Genomic DNA, 19,871 nt, shown 5'->3' with positions numbered 1-19,871 from the left:
ACCCTGCTCCTAAGCAGCTTCCCACTCTCCTAGGCCTTCCTAATCAGCTCAGAGTTTGGTGCCGGGCGGCCAAGTCACTGCTTGGGCACTTAAGAGCTGCGGGTGACTTCCCCGCATGGCTCGAACCCGGGAAGGCCCAGGAAGGCCCCTGGAATCGCCCACCTGCACTCACGCCTGGATTCCTTTTCCTGAGGAGTGCACAGGAACAGGCTGAACTAGTGTGAGGGCTGCAGCCAGTTCGGATTTTCCAAGGAGCTCAGAGCAGACTCTGGAGACGCGTGTGCAACTGGGGGGGAGCGGGGGGAGTGGTGAGCGGAGGGAGCGATGAGTACCCGTGTTGTGTTTCGGGGTGGGTACAAACTCACTTTCTCTCACAGCCTGCATTGCTATGGACAACCTCACATACCTCCTCCAGCTATAGAAAGACTAGGATGTGCGACGTTACACAAGGCGAGCTACAGGTGTGCCGTTCTAGGCGCACACACGCACAGCGCACAGTCTCCACTGCTGGGTTCGCAGTTGCCCCCACAAGCTCACACGGCAGGCAGGCGGGGCCCCATCAAGCTCCTACGGGTGGTTACCACGCAGCTATCCCGGCAAGGGATCTCCTCCTCTCCTTCCCCCTTCTCTCCTCCCCCAAGTTGGAGGGAGGAGGATCTAACTCGACTGCCGGTTGGCGTGGGGGTGGAGATTGCTGAGGTCTGCGCTTTGGTTTCCAGCCCCGCAGCTCTGGCGGGCGACGAGGCCCCGTGCGCCTGAGGCTGGGTTTGGGGGCGGCGGGTCGCCCAGGAATCCGGCCGAGGACCCTAGCAAGGCCCAGAATGTCCAGCGGCCGCCCCTGCCTCCCCGAAGCCCATGGCAATCAGGCCTCCTTGTGTGTGCGAGGTGGGAGGCATGCGGGTGCGAGGCCCCCCACTGCTGTGTGCGCCTCTAAGGGGAGGTTTAATAGGAGCTTCTCCTGCCACCTCACGTTTTCCGCCCTGTGGTCCCAGAGTCCACATATCTTCGGTTCCTGCGGGAGGAGTCGCAAGTCTCCAAAACCAAAGGCCCAGAAGCGGGAGCCGGATCTGGGGCTTCACCGCAGAAAGGCAGGACAAGTGAGTTCCTGGCGCCCTCTAGGGGCCGCGCGGGGAGAGGCGCCTCGATCCGAGGCCCTGGGAGCTTGAGGTCTGAGGGACCGTGGGGACCTTAGGCGTGGCTGCTACCAGCCCCGGGGGGGGAGGGGGGAATAATAACGATAATAATATTAATAACATTATTGAGCACTTGCTGTGTTCCAGGCACTGCACTAGGTTTTAAAGGTTTTAATACATTACTAACAAACACTCTGTGATGTAGGTGGTATTTTCATCCCACTTATAGACAAGGAAAATTGAAGTCCAGAGAGGTTAAGCAACTTGCCTAAGAGCATGCGACTGATAAAGGGTGGGGCCAGCATTCAAAACCAGGGTCTAACCCTACAGCCAAGGTCTTTGGGTGGGATGGTGAGTCCAGGGGTGTGGTGGATTTGGGGAGAACTCAAGGAATGTCTCGTTTTGTGGAGGGAGCTCTTAGCTCAAAAGTCCACTGGGATTTTGTTCCCCTAGTACTTTGGAAAAAATGTTTCCAAGCTGCTCCTGTCCACTGGTTCCCCTCCAGTTCTGACTGCCCCCTCTTCCAGGATCCCCTCTGCAGCACTGCCAGGACCATGAGATCTTGCCCTCCTCCTTCCCCATGCCTAACCAGTGCCCACCCTTTTGGCCTTCCCAGCCAGGGCTTGACAACTTCCAGGAGCCCTTTGGGGTTGGAAGGGGGTTCAGTACACTTCCACCCCTCCCTCTTCTGGGTCAGCAGGATGGGGGACTGAAACCAGCAAAAAGTTAAAAGTCGAAGTGAATGAATCACACTTTATTAGACAAAGGAGTGGAGAACCAGGAAGGAAGCTCCTTCCTCTCCTTTTCCATCTGCTCTATACAAAGCCTGTAGCTGGGGGAGGTTGCTGTTGGCTGGAGGATGGGTGAGCATATTGGGGTGGGTCAGAGAGTTAGCAAGGGCTCATGCCAACCTTTTAAACAGTAAGATTCAGTCAGAATATGAAAAGAAAAGAGAGCATGGTCTTCCATTCTTCCCTGCTTCCTCTAGAGTGGTAGAGGAAGTGGGGGTAAGGGAGGTGTCCCTGGGGAGGCTCTTTTATATACACTATAAGGTGTATTCATTTATATATAAATCGCACCTGACAGTCTTAAACTTTAAGGTGTGTAAGAAACACTTGGGAACCTTGTTAAAATATAGATCCTTATTTGTTAAGTCTGGGGTGGAGCCTGAGATTCCAGATTTAGGACAAGCTTCCTGTGCTTCTGATACTACTTCAAGGATCAAGGTCTTAAACTACCACCCTATGTCTGAGACTAATCCTGGGTTCTCAAGCTTGCCTGTCAAATATGGCCTGCAGTTTTATTTTATTTGCCCAAGAGTATTTTTTTCCATTTTATTTAAAGAAAAAAATACGGACACAACTAATACCCTAAAATTCACTCTCCAGCATGCCACAGACCTCACCACTCCCTGTTATCTTATGTTCTGCTCCTTCCCTGTTACCTGCAGGGCCCCTCTCTTTCACCATGCCCTCTTCCTTCTGCACCTGGCCGTCTTTCTAAAAATCCTCTTTCACTCCCAGGCGGCTGCCGAGGTGACTTTGGACATCAACCTAGGTTTTGAGCTCTGCTTCTCTGCTTTGTAACCTCAGGCAAGTTAATTAAATTTTAGCAGCCTACAGTTTCCTTGCCTAAATTATAGGGCCAGCCCTTTCCCGGCTTACAGAATGAATTAAGGAGATAAGGCAAGTAAACGTGTTTGGCTCTTCGCCAGGGCTCCTGTAGTGGCGCCCGCAACCCCCAGGGTGGCTTGACCTGGTTTTTCTGTGCACCAGGCCAGGTGGGGCGGTAGGGGGCAGGTCCTACAAACTGCAGGGGCCCCGGCCTCGCCTCCTTATTACCAGCTCCTTGATTTCTGGGGGAAAGTCAAGTGGCCGCTCTCATCCGCTGCAGCTTTCCCTCCTCAGCACTTGGAAGAGAGGGTTATTGTGTATTTAGGTGCTGTGCTTCCCGCCCCTCCTTGGAACAAGGAGCCGAAAAGCGAATCCCCACGTTCACAGGCGCTCAACTGTCCTTGGGGCGGGCTGGTGGGGCGAGAGCTGGTACAGACCCAAAGGGCATGGGTGGAGACGGACCCAGCCCTGGAGGGCCGGAGCCCCCGCAGTGTGGGGCCACTGCAGGACAGTGTCTACTACCGTCCGCCTCCTCCCCACAAGCACAGCGCACACCTCCACACGTGCTCGCAGGCACACACTGCCCTCTTCCCGTCTCCCACTCTCAGGCTGAGTCTCAGGCTGACCCGTGCGTCCACAGAGGGGGACAGTCCTGCCGCATGTCTACACATTTACCCACTCATTCCTGCGAGATCCTTGGTTACACGACAGCTGCTGTCTCCAGATCTCACCCTCATGTTTGCCTCCAGTCCAGGGAAAAGCAGGATTGCAGGCATTCCCCCACCTCTTCCCAGGTGTCCACAAGGCCACATCTGACTGCTTACAGACTCGGAGGCGGGTCCCACGGGTTCGTAGGAAAACACCTAGGGGACTTCGTAGAGTCCTCTCACCAGTTCATTCCATTTCACTCGCTGTCAGGGGAAAACCGGCTCTTGCACACTGGCACGTTTGTTCAGGGAACCCAGCCCACAAGCTCACACACGGTGGTGCTCTTGAACCTGTTTCTACCCACAGGCTTTTACTTCTCTCCCTTTTGCATCTCAGGCCAGAAATTGGGTGCTTTCTGGTGAGCACAGGGGTGACATGGTTACTCTGCTGGGGCAGAGTCTGCAGGTTGGTGGGCAGGAGGTGTGGGAGGGGATGGTTTATTAGCCCCACAGAAGCCCCAAGTCAACTCTGGGTCCTCAACTACTGTCTGAGGGGAGAGTGAAGTGCTGGCCTGCCTCTGTGCACAGGGGCCCTAGGACGGAAGGCAACTCCAATCCCATTTATAGTGCTGGTGCACAGGAGCCAGCCTAGGTCTGGTGGGAGAGGCAAAGTGAGGGATCAGTGGTCCCTGAGAGACTGGATGTTTCTTGATAGGGGGTGGTGACTGAAGCAGCATATCACTGGAAGGCCTGGGGCCTTTGATTGCACAGACTGATCAGAATACTCATTTTCAGGGGACCCCCCCCCCATGCCGTCCCCGAGCATTCAGCTCTGGGGTGGGTTGCACTGTCCCCTCCACACAGCTTGTCGCGGGGTATCCCGGCCAGTTCACAGGCGTTCACAGGACTCCAGTGAGCTGCCCCGCGATGCGCAGGAAACAGCCCAGGGCGTGGGAAAAGCTCTGCTTCGGTGTGCGGACCTCCTCAAGCCTAAACTGTGTCCAGGCCAAAAGCTCCGCGGAAAGCTCTGTAGGGACGATAAGTGAGCGACTGAGAAGGGCCCCACCTCCACCAACCAAAGGGACTGTCGGGGCCAGACAGCAGGGGACACTCGGAGGCAGGGGATGTCATATCCGAATTGCAAGAGATGCGAAAAGGGTAAGAAGCGGGCTTCTCATTTTGAAGCCCGGTACCGGGGGGATGCGGGATGAGAAATATAAACAGGCTCTCAGAGCAGAGGGGCATCCTGTACTTCAGTCCCCCCAAACTGGCCCTCTGGGGTGTCGAAGGGCCGAGCGGCCGGGGAGAAAACGCAGCCTGTGTCCGCCAGCTTGGATCCGACCAGTCCGCATAGTCAAGCCTCCACCCAGCTCTGACGCGGACTCCGCGGGCCCGCGGGGTGCGGTCCTGTCGCCACAGGGCTGGGGAATTCGGCAGACCTGGCCGTTTTCAGCATCGAGTCTCTCCGCTCTGGCACGTGGACCTGAGAGCGCCAAAAGGCCAGGGAATCCAGCCGCCCTGCGCTGGCAGGGCTGCGGAGGGCGGCCTGAGAGGCGGTGCCCTCGGCCGGGGCAGAGAAGGGCTTGCCTTTATTCCTGCGCCCCAGGGACACGTGCACGAGGCGGCTCCGGACCTCCGAGAAGTCTTCCATCGGGTTCCCCTGTGAGCTGCATCCCTTCCTGGGACCCAAGACCCGGGCCCGGGCAGGAAAGTGCGCCGCGGCTTCGCTTTTTCTGCCTATTCCCGGACTCCCCACCCCAAACCCGCCCCCAGAAATTGTGGGAAGCGCGAGAATGTGCAGAGGCGGTAGAGGCGCCGGGCCCTGCCCTGCCCAACCCCGGGACCGCCCTGGCCTCGGATTCGCTCCTGTGGGTTTGGGGCAGACTCGCCAGCAGCGCTCAAACGCCCGGGAGCCTCCCAGCCGCAGATAGGTAAGCGCTTGGAAAACCGCGGGAGGAGCAGGGTGTTTCAGGTGAGCATTGCAGGCCTGGAGGAGGGTTCCGGGGTGAGAACCAGGAAGGAGAAAGGCGCACTTGCTCTTGGCTCTCCAGCACAAATAAGCACCACCCTGAGCCTCTTTCTCTCTAGTCCTACCTGCGTCCTGAGCCCTGTGGGGCTCCAGGAGGACCTAGGGAGGGCATTACGCCACTACAGAGAGATGACAGCCCCAAGGGGGCCCCTATGGAATCATCCCCCAATAAGTTTTCCTGTTAGTTGGTTGGCCCAGCTGGCAGCATCCACAAAGGATCAGGGCAAAGGCAAGGCAGATAGAGGAGTTCAGGTGCCCGTTATTTTTTGTTGAGGAGAAAACACCTTGGGCTCCTGTGTTACTGGGAAACTCCCCTGTAGCTGTAATGTGAAGTTCATTATAGTGAACGCTGCAGCCTCCTCTTCACATTCCTTGGAACAGCCAGGAATCCCAGGAAAAAGAAGAGCTAACCCAGCCCTGACTGCTCCTCCCCAGAGAGCTGAGCCTTCCCTGCCTCTCTGCCTTTATGGCCCTTGGATGCAGGGGTAGAGGGGAAGAGTGCTGAGTCTTTTGGATCTCTGGGCCACAGGTCTGGAGACTGTCAATAGCCACCCCTGTTGTCCTGACGAATGAGTCTTCTTAGTGACCAGAGTCCACAAAAAGTACCTGTAGGCAACAAGCATCCCTCTCCAGCCAATGCAGGACAGAAGTCCTTCTCACCTACATAAGATCCAGAGAATACTTCTCAACCCTGAACTGCAGAGAATGCTCCCCTTCCTTGAATCCTTGATTTTCTCCATGCCCATCAGTGTGTAAGTCTGGGTTCAGCTAACTCAAGGAAAATTTAACTTATTGCAGGGATACTGGATAGTTTACAAGATCAACAGAAAGGCTGAAGAACTAAGGAAGATTGTTTCAGGAAACACCACGAGGTCACACCACTGAAAAGCCTGGTTGGCACTGCTGCTGGCACCCCTGTCACTACACTCTTGGCATAAGTATCACTGTGTGTAATCTTTCAAGTCTCCTTCCAGCCTGACTAACTTTAATCCTTCAGAGTCAAGTCTTGTGTGGGATCGTTTGGTTGGCTAAACCTAGGACACATGTATGCACCAGCTGTCAAGAGGGGAGAAAACATCGTTCTTTAGGTTTCTATATGAAAAGCTAAAATTCCCCCACCAATACTGACCTTCTTTGGGGAGAGTCTCCCCAGTCAGGAAGAGTGTTCAGAAGCTAGATTTAAAAAATAAAAAATAAAAAAAAAGGAAAATGATAAATGCCACTGCAGTCCACCCCTTTGGCTGCCCAACATGCATACCCGCATTTCTTTCTAAATTAGTCCTTCACCCCAGAAAATGCTCCCATCCAGCATCATGCTACTGTCATTCATACAGAATGCATTCGACTTGCCCCAAACCCTCATAGCTCTAAATTCAGGATCTTCATTCTATTTGTCTGCTCATTCTGTTGGGATCCTATCTCAGTATTCTGCAACCTGTGAACTAGAACAAATTGTAAAGTTAATCATTGTCACACACACTAATAAAATAGCAAGGGAATAAGAACTGGAAGAAAATGCAGATGAGTTCAAATATATAAATGTCTAACATGACAGAAAGTCAGGAGGTAAAAGCCACTTTCTTTCTGCAATATGAGATTCTATTTTGTATTTATGACGTCCCTCCTCCCTTCTCTAGTCTATGTTTCTTTTGCCTTCAGCTGTCACCTGAGCTGATTTGCGTTCTTTACCCAGGGGAGGAGCAAGCCTCTATTCCTGAGCCCTTGATGGCCCTGCCTGTGAAAGGTTGTAGTTAAGTTTAACTTTTACATCCATTTACATTTTAAACTTTAATTTCCATTAACTTTTACAACTGGACATAACAGCTTTATTTTTTTTAATATTTATTTTATTTATTTTTATTTGGTTGTGCCAGGTCTTAGTTGCAGCAGGCAGGTTTGTTAGTTGCGGCACATGGGCTCCTTAGTTGCAGAAGGGGGCTCCTTAGTTGCGGCACATGGGCTTGTTAGTTGTGGCATGTGAACTCAGTTGCGGCATGCTTGTGGGATCTAATTCGCTGACCAGGGATCAAACCCAGGCCCCCTGTGTTGGGAGCATGGAGTCTTAACCACTGCGCCACCAGGGAAGTCCCCTGGACATGTCAGCTTTAGGAGGTATGCCAGAGGAGCCCCTGGGTGCCATGAATACTTCCTTTTGCCTGTTGTATAGAGAAAAAATCCTGCTTGACCTTGATATTCAGAATTAATCACCCTGACCAATCCCATAATCCCCCTTTAACCTGTTCATCCATTGGCATGAGCAATCAGAAGTGACCAGGTAGCAGTTTCTGTTACAATTCAGTAAAAATATTCTCCTGGTGGGAACTTTCTCCCTAACGCCAATCCAGCAGAAACAAGGGTCATGAGAAGTGAGAGGCTCATTGGGTACTTGTAAGAAGTGCCACCCCCTCTTTTTGGACCCATATAATTGGATTATGGGAGAAATAGCATTCTATATTAATCACTAGCCCACAACATATACCTCATCCTTGAAGTACTGTAGCACACCACGATAAAAGCTAAGTTGTTCTAACAAAGAGTCCAAAAACACAATGGCTCAAACTAGATAAAAGTTTATGTTTCTCTTACAACAAGGGAAGAGAGATAGCTCTGCTCTATGAACACATCTCAAGACCTAAGCTAATGAGGAAGCTCTGCTGTCCTCAACAGTTTCCTTCTAAAGTTGTCGGTCCTGGCCAGCAGGAAGGAAAGGGTGCAGCAACTCCAGGGCAGGCTCTTTAGGATGACTTAAGTGCTACTTACCAACTCCACTCACATTCTATTGAGGAAAACTAGCTACAAGGGAGGTTGGGAAATGGAGTCCCTATGTGGACAACCATATGCTCAGGAGAAAGGAAGGATGAGTTTGAGGGGACAAGCCATAGTCTCCTCTATACCATTCCACTGATCTGTAAAGTCAGCTGCTTCTGGATGATGGAATACATAAAATCAGTGAATATCATGGATGTTAGCTTGGTTTTGAAACTGCAATATGAATTCTTGATAAGCAGTGTTGTGTGGGAAGACAGTTATAAGGTATAGACTAAATTCATGGGAGATAATATTGGCAGAAACTTGATGTTCAGTGAAGGTATATCCAAACCTTCTACTAGATCCCTCCCTAGTCCCCCTGGGGTGATAGAATAGGGGACCCGGGGTTGATTGCTGCTGCTGGCAAATTGGGCACTTTGCCGTGATGGTAACCAGGCTAACTTTGGTGAGATGTTGAGTTCAGGTATAGCTTTCATTTCAATCTTGGAGCCATTTATCTGGGAGAAGACTGAGCCATCCCTGGAGTTCCCTGGGGAAAGAGACTCAGATCCCGAGTGTGGTATCTTGTCTGCCTGATTATTAAGAACCAGTTCTAAAGTGGAAGGTTTTGGCGCTCAATTTCATAAAACATGAATATTTTCACAGTCTGTATCCATCCCCAAAGATTCTTCTTTATACTTTTTCTTTCCACTTCCTTACCTCAGGTCTTCAATCTCATACCTTTCAAGTCTTTGACCATCTGTCTAAACCGCCCATACATTCACTGCATATCCTTACCTCAGGCCAGCTCCTGTCTACAGATGGAGTGAGCCACAAAATGTACTGTTTAAAATTCTACCCACTGGGAAAGTTTCTCTTTTCTGTTCGTTTCAGAGCCACCCCTGAATGGGACTGTACAGCAATGGTCTCTTTCTGGCCAGGGTTGGAGTATTGCACTATAAACTAGACTTGAGACTTTTCTTCCTCCATCATCATCTGGTGTTAGGGTATTCCCCATGAGATCACAGATGTGGAGTGAGGGAGGGCACTTCATGGTATGTGTGGGGTGAGGCAAGCTGGCTGCCTGTTATGAAAAATACAAGAAGGCATTCAGTCTCAGTGTTGTGCAAGTACTGGGTCAGAGCCTCAGTGAATGCCTCCTTAAATTTGGCACCGTAGGCATCTTGTCTACCTCCCCCTAGTCCAGGCCCTGGTGAGTGGCCTGCACAGAACACTTATTTATGCCTTCAGGGCCTACTTGGATGTGATGCCATAGATTCCACTTCTACTTGATGACAGGCTCTAAAGGGTAACCAACACATGGCTAGATAGATCAAATAGCAGCCAGCTCAGTTCATCTTGGTGTCTTGTGTACACCTAGTGATCTATAGCAAACCAAGCCCCCTTCTGTGTGTAGCTATTTTCTTTTGGGGAAAACAAAAAGCTCTTGGTTCTTTTCTGGACCATGAGAGGTGCCTCCTCTGTGATTATTATATCGTGATGTGACACAGGTTCCACACAGCACCCCAATGTGCTGTAGAAACTTTAAACATTCTCTAAGCCTTATCCATGTTTTACTGTCTCTTGACAATTAAATGGAGATGTGATAGGAATCATCATCCTTCACTTTAATAGGCTTTCATAGTATAATTTTTGCAATTTCCTCAGGATGTAGCTTTTGATCTACTATTTTGATAGAAAGTGAGAGCTCCAGAGGCTTCCATTTTGCCTTTCCTACTGCTAGATTGCCAATGTGTGTTTTTTGCTAGTTCCTGAGGATAGAAATGAAGATAGCCATGGAATGGTTTATACTGGGCCTGCTGTAGGGCAAATTGAGTCAAAAATTATCTCGTGACCTCCATGAGCCTCCACTCTGATGGACCACAGGGGTGTTCATGTTAGCTGAAAGCCAATGACTAATAATTTCTCAAAGTGGTGAGTGTTCCTCTTTCTCTAGGGTTTAATTCCCCTTGGAATGGTTGAAGATTTCCTGAAGGAAGGCCAAGAGGAGAATTCAATATAGTTCTGTGGTCAAGAGCACAGGTCTGGAGCTGCACTGTGTGAGTTTGAAATCTCTCTGTGTCTTAGTTTCTTAAAGTGTAGAATGGGGGTAACAGTGCCTACTTCATACAGCAGTTTACCCCCCTAAGTCATGTTTGAGATGTAACTTGCATATAACAAAGTTCACCTTTTTTTAAGTGAATATTTTTATGAGTTTTGACAAATGCATCCATTTGTATAACTGCTGTGGAGACTCAAAAATTAGTAGTAGTATGTGGTGAATACCATTCTCAATGTAGGCAGCAGGAGGTGCTCTCAAACTGACCTGGGAGGGGCAACCAGGGTTGACTGCCTGGAGGATGTGATGTCTCAGCTGGGTGCTGAAGGATGAGGAGGAGTTTGCACAATCAAGATATAGAAGATTTTCATCACCACCCCCCCAAGTCCCCTCATGCCCTTTTGTAATCAACCCCTCCCTCATCCCCAGCTCCTGGCAGCATCTGCTCTATCTTCTCTCCCAATAGTTTACCTTTTCTAGAATGTCATGTAAATGAAATCATACTGTATGTAGCCTTTCAAGTCTGGCTTTCTTCACTTGGCATGGTGCAGTTAAGATTCATCCACGTTGTTGTGTGTGTCAGTAATTCACTGCTTTTTATTGCTGAGTAGTATTTCATTGTATGGATGTACCACAGTTGGTGTATCCATTCACAATTGAAGGACATTAGGGTTGTTGCCAGGTTGGGGCAGTTAAGAACAAAGCCAATATGAATATTCATGTTCAGGGTTTTGTGTGAACATTCAAGTTTTCTTTTTCTTTTCTAAATATCCAGGAGGGGAATTGCTGGGCCATATGATAAGTATGTACGCGTATCTTTATAAGAAACTGTCAAACTGTTTTCCAAAATGGCTAAGGCATTTTTTTATTCCACCAGCAATGTGTGAGAGTTGTAGTTATTCCATATCCTGGCCAACATGTGGTATGTACAGTTTTTAAATTTTTAACCATTTTAAGGTAGTGATATCTTATTGTCGTTTTAATTTACATCATTCTAATGATTAATGATGTTAAACATCTTTCCACAGGGCTATTTCGTAATGTTTCTGTTCAAATCACCTGCCCGTTTAAAAAATTGGGTTGCTTACTTTCTTTTTATTGAGTTTTGAGAGCTCTTTATATATCCTGGATACAAATTCTTGATAAGATATATGTTTTGCAAATATTTTTCTCCAGTCTGTGTCTTGTCTTTTAATTTTCTGAGTGGTGTTTACTGAGGGCAGAAGTTTTAACGTTTATATGAAGTAGAATTTATCAGTTTTTTCTTTTATGGATAGTGCTTTTGGTGTTATAGATAACAAATCTTTGCCTAACCCAAAGTCATAAAAATTTTCTCCCATGTATTCTTCTAGATGTTTTATGGTCTTAAGTTTTACATTTAGATCTATAGTCCATTTTGAGTTAGTTTTTGTTAACATGCCAACTTTCTTTGGTAAATGGATTATAGAGTAGTTTTGAGGATTAAATAAATTAATATACGTAAAACAGAACAGGGCTTGGCACATAATAAAATTTAATAAATGATAGCTACAGTTATTAAAGAACATTCTTTTGCTGCTATGATGAATTCTTCAATGAGGACACTCTATCTCCCTTTTACTTAAGGGTTTTTGAGTCTGTGAAATGACTCAGGTCCAGGAATTGAGGGAGGTGCCTCTTTCTCTATCATTGGGGTTTACTAACCTATCACCATTACTTACTTACCTGCAAGTGACAGAGACCTAAAATAACAGTGTCTTAAACAAGATAAAAGTTAATTTCTTTCTCATATGAGTGTCAAATGTAGGCTGTCCAGGGCTGCATCGTATCTCTGTTCTACAACTCCATTCAGGGACCTACACTCCTTTTTATGTTGTTTTCTCACCATCACTACAGTATTGCCTTTGTCCACATTCCAAAATGCCTCATAACCACTCCTATATTCTGAGCAGCAGGTTGGAGAAAGAGGAAAAAGAAGGGTACAACCCCTACTTTTAAAGATACAGCCTGGGAATTACACATTACTTCCCCTCATACTTTATGGATTAGGGCTTGGTCACATGGCTATACCTAGCTGTATGGGAGGCTGGGAAATGTAGTCTTTATTCTTGGTAGCCATGTGTTCTGCTAAAAATCAGAGGTTCTATTTCTGTGAGAGTTAAGGGGGAAATAGATATTGGAAAACAATTAGTAGTCTTTACCATAGTAACTCAACTCAAGCCTCTACTCACCAGTTTTTACTATTAAAAAGTACTGACCATGTGGCATTTTAGTGGGCTGTTTTGGTTTAGGCACTTAATTTAAAGAAGAAGCAAAAACAGTTACAATGGTCAGGGACCTTTGTCCATGGGGTATCTGTTAGCTCTGTTGACTAATGTGTTATTTGTTTATTTATTTATTTAATAAATTTATTTACTTATTTATTTATTAGCTGCATTGGGTCTTCATTGCTGCACACAGGCTTTCTCTAGTTGTGGTGAGCAGGGGCTGCTCTTCATTGTGGTGCACGGGCTTCTCATTGCGGTGGCTTCTCTTGTTGCAGGGCACAGACTCTAGGCACGTGGGCTTCAGTAGTCGCAGCACATGGGCTCAGTAGTTGTGGCACATGGGCTTAGTTGCTCTGTGGCATGTGGAATCTTCCCGGGCGAGGGCTCGAACCCGTGTCCCCTGCATTGGCAGGCGGATTCTTAACCACTGCACCACCTGGGAAGTCCCAACTAATGTGTTATTTATGTTCATTTGCCTCTGCTATTAAGTGTCACTACCTGGTCTAAAGCACACAAAGTTCTTCATTTTCTTTGAAACAGAGAGCCACACACCATCTCCCAATAGCACCCCTAGCCTGCAGAGAACAGCTTACAATGCTTTTTGGTGCTTCTGTTATTTTCTTAACCAAAATATTTTTTATTCGATAACAAAACATATGGGGCTTTTTCCAGGACATAATGGGGGGGAGGGGGTCAAGTTGCACACAGTAAATCTTCTCCAATGTTCCTGTCTTCGTAAGTCTTCAGATTCCTTTGAGGTTATACTGTTTCTGATATTGTAATTTTAGATGAGGCTGAATTTAATGATGTATGAGCGCTTATCAAAGATTCAGAAGTTGCTGTTCTAGTTTGAGCAGCTGGGAGTCCAGATTTCTGTCACCCACCTGCTCCTTCAAATAGAACCCTCCCTCAAATTGGCATGCTGGGATTTGACATATCTGAAAAAATGTTGGGTAGGAGGGGTGGGGCATGAGGATAAATGATGTCCTCTTGCCAGGTGATTCCAGAAGAAGTCACGGCATTATCAGTTAAGGGAGGGGCATTGCCAGACAATGGAGAGGAGCTGGTTTAGCTGGTAAGTGAGGCTCAGTGATACTTGGGGATTCCCTCTAAATGTCTCTTAGATAGCCTTATTGCAGTTCTTTGGGTTCCACTTTTTCCTATCAATGTCCTAATTTTATAAGACTGTGATTTCTCTAACATTATGATTCAAGAACCATTAGATCAAATTTCGAGACTTGTTTTTATTTATGTTAGCCCCGTTGCTACAAGAGATAAAGTATGTTTTTCAGCAATGATAGAAAGTCCATGGGTTTAAGTCATTATTTTGAGCTGATAATTTAGGGCTTGAGATTGTTATCCAACTGTGCTGTGGTTCTAGAAGCAGATACCCCATCCCATATAGTCTTCTAAATCCTGTCCTCAGTGGAAATTTCGTTTTAGGTGACCACAGGCAATAATTTAATTAGCTGGTTTGCATTATATGGCATAGACTACCAAATCCCCATTCCTGAATCCCAACAGACCTACAGCCCTAATGCAAATAACCAATCCCCATTTACTCTGTTCCCCTGATAACCTTTTGGCTGCCATCTTTTTTTCTTCTACCAATTTATGTCCCAGTTAGGGTTCTTGGCAGCAAGCATAAAAATTAACGTTGGCTACTCTAAAGATAAAAGAGTAAAGAGTTTTTGGTAAGATTTCGGGTGGCTCATAGAATCCACATAAATGCCAAAGAACCTGTGTGCAAGAACCAGGAAGACAGCAAATGTAGCTAAAGTCAAACCAAAGTCAAACTCCCAGCCACCGTGTTCTGGCTGCAAGTCCCCACTGAGCACTTAATGCTGCTGGTGCTGTGTTCTCAGCCCCATTGTCCTCACTGTGAATAATTTTTCATCTGTCCCTACATCTTTGAGTCATCCTTGGTAGGAGCATTAACTGACTCAGCCTGAGTCATCTGCCCACAAGCTAGCTGAGAGTGTGGCAGAGAAAGAAAGCTCTGGTCCCTTTTCTTCTCTAGTGGCAAATGAGAGTCTGCCTCCTTCCAAGACACACACAAAGGGGGTACCTCCCAAATTGGAGGGAAGTCAGGAATTCAGATGTGGAATAACCAAACACACACACACACACACACACGCACACACACACACACCTGTTCACTGTAGTTGGGAACCGCCTGGCTTTCCCTTTCTTTTCCATGCAGGTGCACCCCTCTTCACCTGAATCCTGTCCTTTCATCGAACCCAAACCACTGACAAACACAGGCCTGGAGCCGTATCACCACCTCCTGCATCCTGTCTCCGCCAGGCCACAGAGCACTGCTGGAAAAACTCACACAGCTGGAGGACAGGTATGTCCATGGGGTCCAGCTTCTGTTAAATCTGCCCAGGGCTTAGAAGCTTTTTATGTGAGATATCATACTATGAACCTCTAAAAAATAAGATTATTTTCATACTTGGCTAAAATTAACAATAATTCTTTATAGCAACTAATATCCACCCCACATTCAAAGTGTTCCCCAAGTCTTGTGAAGGTGATCTTTCTGTACGGTAAATATGGTTATATCACTTCCTTCATTAAATGATTTTAATATATTAGTATCATAAAATAACACACATGCAAACAGTACAAAGTGGTATGGAGTAAAAAATGGGGAGCCACCTTTCTTCTGCTCTCCCCTCCTTCCCAATTCACTACATCTCCCCTGAAGTATCAATTGTTGATTTCATGTGTTTTCTTCCAATAAGTTTTTAGGCGTTCACATGCAAGCACGTACATATATATGTATAGCTAGATCCTTGACACAGAATACAAAGGGATCGCAGCATACACACTCTTATGTGACTTGCTTTATTCATTTGACCACCTACCTTGGACATCTTTCCATGTCAGACAGTGGCTCCTGCCTCCCTCTCTCACTGGAGTGTCATCTTTACCAAAGCACATGAAGTTCCCTGAGAGCACTGCATTTCTCATACTCCGTGGCCATGCACGTGTCATTTCCTGTCTGAAAGGCCTTCTCTTTTATGGGGCCCAATAAACTATTACTCACCCTCTGTGAAGCCTTTCCTGCCCTCAGGAAAGAATTAAGCTTTCTTTCCAGCTCCCAAAATGCCCTTGGTATTCTTCTCTCATCACATGCATCACGGGGTTTTGTGAGTGCTCATTTACTTGTCTACTTGTCTTCTTCTCCCACTAGAGTACAAGCTCCCAAGGCCACCCTCGGAGTTGTAACCAACTCTGTCCCAATGCCTGTCTCAGGGCTGAGTCAGACGTGATGTTTAATAAATGGTTGTTACTAGGCTTCTCCCATCCACAGAGATCAGGGATCTCTTAGGGCAATAGAAATGCAGGGACACTGCTCTCCCCGCTTTATTCAGTCAGCAGGATACTAGGAGACACGACTTGGAGAAGACCAAGGACTGAGATTCTCTAAGGCTAGTTGATGCTCTGAGTGAAAATGAGCCAAGATCTCCCCCAACTTTGGGGCTCTTTCAGGTTCCTCTCAATTAGGGGCCTGTGGAGTAAGGACAGAAATTTTGGTAAGACAAGATGGGCACATGGGTAACAATAATCCCAAGCCCAGCAGACTAACCTTGGCATTTCAAGGTAGGCAGAGTGAGAATTGCTGAACAGTGATTCTAACCGGAGAACAAGGCCATATTTGACCAAAACAGATAAGACATCTTTACAGTGGGTGGGATAGGGAGGGTCCTTCCTCCTTGAGATAGTTAGGCTAGGGCCCGGGAAAATGGAGGGGGTGGTGATGGGTATGGGGTAGGTTGAGTCCATGGAATTTCTGGGAGGAAGGATGGAGTTCCACCATCAGTTGGAAGGTGTGGTGGATACTGTGAATTAGCCCATTCTATAATCATCCAACCTTCTCCTTGTGTGCATTCCTCTCACAAGGCTGCAGTCAAGGTATTACCTGGGGCTGCAATCTCATCTGAAGGCCTGACTAGGGAAGGATCAACTTCCAAGTTCATTTACATGGTTGTTAGCAGGATTCAGTTCCTTGTGGTTATGGGACTGAGGGCTAAGGACCTCAGTTTCCTACTGGCTGTTGGTGGGTAGCTTCCCTCAGTTCCTGCCCCTTAGTTCCATGTGACCCTCTCTGTAGGGCTGCTCACAACTGGCAGCTGGCTTCATCAGAGCAAGAGAGCCTGGGAGAGTGAGCAAGATGGAAGCCAGTCTTTTTGTGACCTCATCTCAGAAGTGACATCGCTGTTGCTGTCGTCTATTCATTAGCAGCAAGTCCCTAGGTGCAGCCCACACTCAAGGGGAGGTGATTCCACAAGGCGGGGTGGATTACACAGGAAGCAGGGATCACTGGGCACCATTGCAGAGACTGCCTAACACACCCCCACTTGTAGGAAGCCCCCAGTACCCAGGCTTCTTTCTCTTCCCAGCTGCACCCCTATTCTCTCCCTATGACCCTGACCATACAAGAACAGCCTCCCCCTCGTCCTTGCTGCTTCTCCCAAGTGAGGATCCAGGACAGCCTCAGAAGGACTTTGGTCTCAGAAGACAGGGACCCAGAACTCAGGAGCCTCGGTTCATAGAATGGATAGAAGTATTTGGTATAGCCATCATCACTAGTTAGCAGACAGGCTGGATGTGGAGAAGAACCAGGGGCCAGTCTGGGGCCTGGGGGCACTGTCTCTCCTGGGGCTGGTCAGATACAAAAGCCACACCAGGCCATAAGTCCAACTCAGAGTCTTTGGACTCCCCTGGTGGTCCAGTGGTTGAGATTCTGTGCTTCCATTGCAGGGGGCATGGGTTCAATCCCTGGTGGGGAAGGTTCCACACGCCATGCAACATGGCCAAAAAAACCAAGGGAAAAAAAAACCCAAACTCAGAGTCCTTTCCCAGATCAGGGCTGGCCCTGCCCAAGTTGGCTGGGTTTAGGCCCTGCTTGACTGGATGGTTTGAACATTACCATCTTAGTTGCAGGAAGAGGGGTGTCTGGGAACTCACAGAGGTCTATTAGGCTGGAGAATGAAGAAAGTACCGTCTTTGTAATTTCCCTCCAGGGCCAATCTCAGCCCATTTTGGTGCACCCATTCTTCTGTCTCCAATCCTCCCTTGTTTTTTGTAATCTCAGAAGATTGTAAACAAAAAACCATCAATAGAGAAATGGGAAAGTAAATTATGGTATACCCATCAGTGTAATATATGCAGCCATGAAAAGAATGAAAGAGATTTGACACTGATGTGGAGCAAACTCTTAAGATATGAGTAAAGAGTAAGGTGCAGAACAGGGTGTGTGCTAGGCTGCCCTCCATGTGTGTGTGTGGAAAGTGAGACTATGTGGGTCTGCATATGTATAGGAAACCTTGAGAAGGACACACAAGAAAATGATAGCTCTGGTTCTCCGAGGAGAGCAACGGAGTGACTGAGAGAGAGGGTGGAAGGAAGGCTGACTTGTAACTGCTTTGAACTGTTTGAATTTTCTGTTGTGTGAATATATTATTTATTCAAAAATATGTCAAGAGCACACATCTGGAACCACAGGCTTGGATTGCCATCACCGTTCTGCTACTTTCCAGCTGTGTGATGGGGAGACTCTTTGAGTCTCAGTTTCTTCACCTGTAAAACTGAACTGTTGTTGGAAGTCTTCCCAGCGCTCTAGAGTGTGCCAGAGGTGCTTCTGTGGCACACCTGGGGAGCCCACGGTTTCTCTGGCACTGTTTCCATTTCCACCACTACATGCAGATGGACCAACAAGGAGAAACCTCTGACCAGAAGAGACCAAAGTCACTTATTAAAACCTCACAAAAGGTGATATGGTGAGAGATCAACAGTGTGATCCCTGACCCCACTGAACTTGGCCCCAAGTTCAAAGAGCCAGCTCAAGTGACTTCTTGAGGTTCACTTGCTGGATGATGTTATCTGATGGAACCTCTTCCCCCACTTCAGTGACCATGCCTGGGACCAACCCTCAGGGACTGTGTCCCAAATCTAGATGGTTATATCCTAAAATTCCTCTCATTTCCTCTCTCTATCTTACCAATGAGAGAATAGTGCAAATATGAAGGAATATAATATGTAGTCATCTGGGATTTTGCAGGGAGAAGTGCTCAAGTTTTCAAGTTTAATGGTCTTTAGAGGCATTCTCCCTGAAGTGAGTGATCACTTGGGGCACTGTGTAACGTCACTGCTGTGATGTTGACCCTGTGTCCAAACTATGCATGCCAGGCCAGGAATACTCTCTTATCCATCATTTGTTCATTTAACCCAAATTAATTCAGTCCCTCCTCTCTGCTGGGGATGTAATGGAGAGTCAGCTGGAAGTTACCGTCCATTGGTGAAGCTAGATAAATGAATCATAATAAAGTGCGACAAGCATCAGAGAGACAGCCAGGCGTTCTAGAAGCACCAGCAGAGGTACAGGACCCAGGGGCAGGGGTCAGCAGCCTCCTCTGGGAGGAAGTGAGGTTTCAGTTTGCATCTGAGGGTAGGGGGTAGAGGATGGGACCAAGTAAAGAGACACAGTTTTCCTTCAGCTGTTGTGAAGGTGAGATGGTAAGTGTAAGGCTCCTGTAAGGCTCATGCAAGGCTCAACACTCTATCAACAAATGCTCCATCAGTTCTAGATGGTACCTGAAGAAATCTCCCCAGGTTCCCAGGCCTGAGTTCAGGGCTGCCATCACCCCAAAGTGCCACAAGGGGGAGCTCGTCCCCTGTTATTGTGCGTTCCTGCTCCTGTCCCTGGAGCTGCGATGCAGGGGTTCTCCCCACTAAGGGCTGGTTCTTTACACCTTACAAAGCTGTTACAAAGTGCCCCAGACACCCGCAGCCTGTGCCAAGGCCAGTGTGTGCCTGAGCCGAAGTGGCTCCTGACAGCCTTGTGTTCCAGAATGTGTTCCTCTGAATTCTTACCACCTCAAAAATAACTCCAGTTCCCAAAAATAGCCACCAACTATGATCTTTTCACTCTTCCTGGTTCTTCCCACCCACACGAGGCATCCGTAGGGCCCATGCCCTGGAGCAGCACCCGTGGGAGCGAGGCACTGGCCACTGACGCCTCAGGGCCATCTAGGCCAGCCGAGCTTCATTTCTCTGCGTCTGTCAACCCCTGGCCAGGCCCCCAGTCTCTCACCAGAGGGGATGAGAAGGTATTCTCCCACAGAACTCCTTCCTCCGTTAGGAACGTACTCTTCGTTGTGAACCCCACGATCTCTGCCCTGATGGCTTCTGGAGAGGATTTGATGGCTACGTGCTCTGGAGTGAGAGGGATCTGTTGTCCAGTTCTCACCCTGCAGGTGACCTTGGGCAAGACCACGCCCTCCATGGTCATCATCCAGGAAACAGAGATGAAAAGAAAACCTCACATCTTACTTAAAGGACGATTGAAAGGACCAGGTGTCCCCGAGAAAAGGAATATTCACAGGTG

This window comes from Hippopotamus amphibius, chromosome 5, assembly GCF_030028045.1.
Source record: "Hippopotamus amphibius kiboko isolate mHipAmp2 chromosome 5, mHipAmp2.hap2, whole genome shotgun sequence".
Lineage (NCBI taxonomy): Eukaryota > Metazoa > Chordata > Mammalia > Artiodactyla > Hippopotamidae > Hippopotamus > Hippopotamus amphibius.
This window is presented reverse-complemented; position numbering follows the sequence as displayed.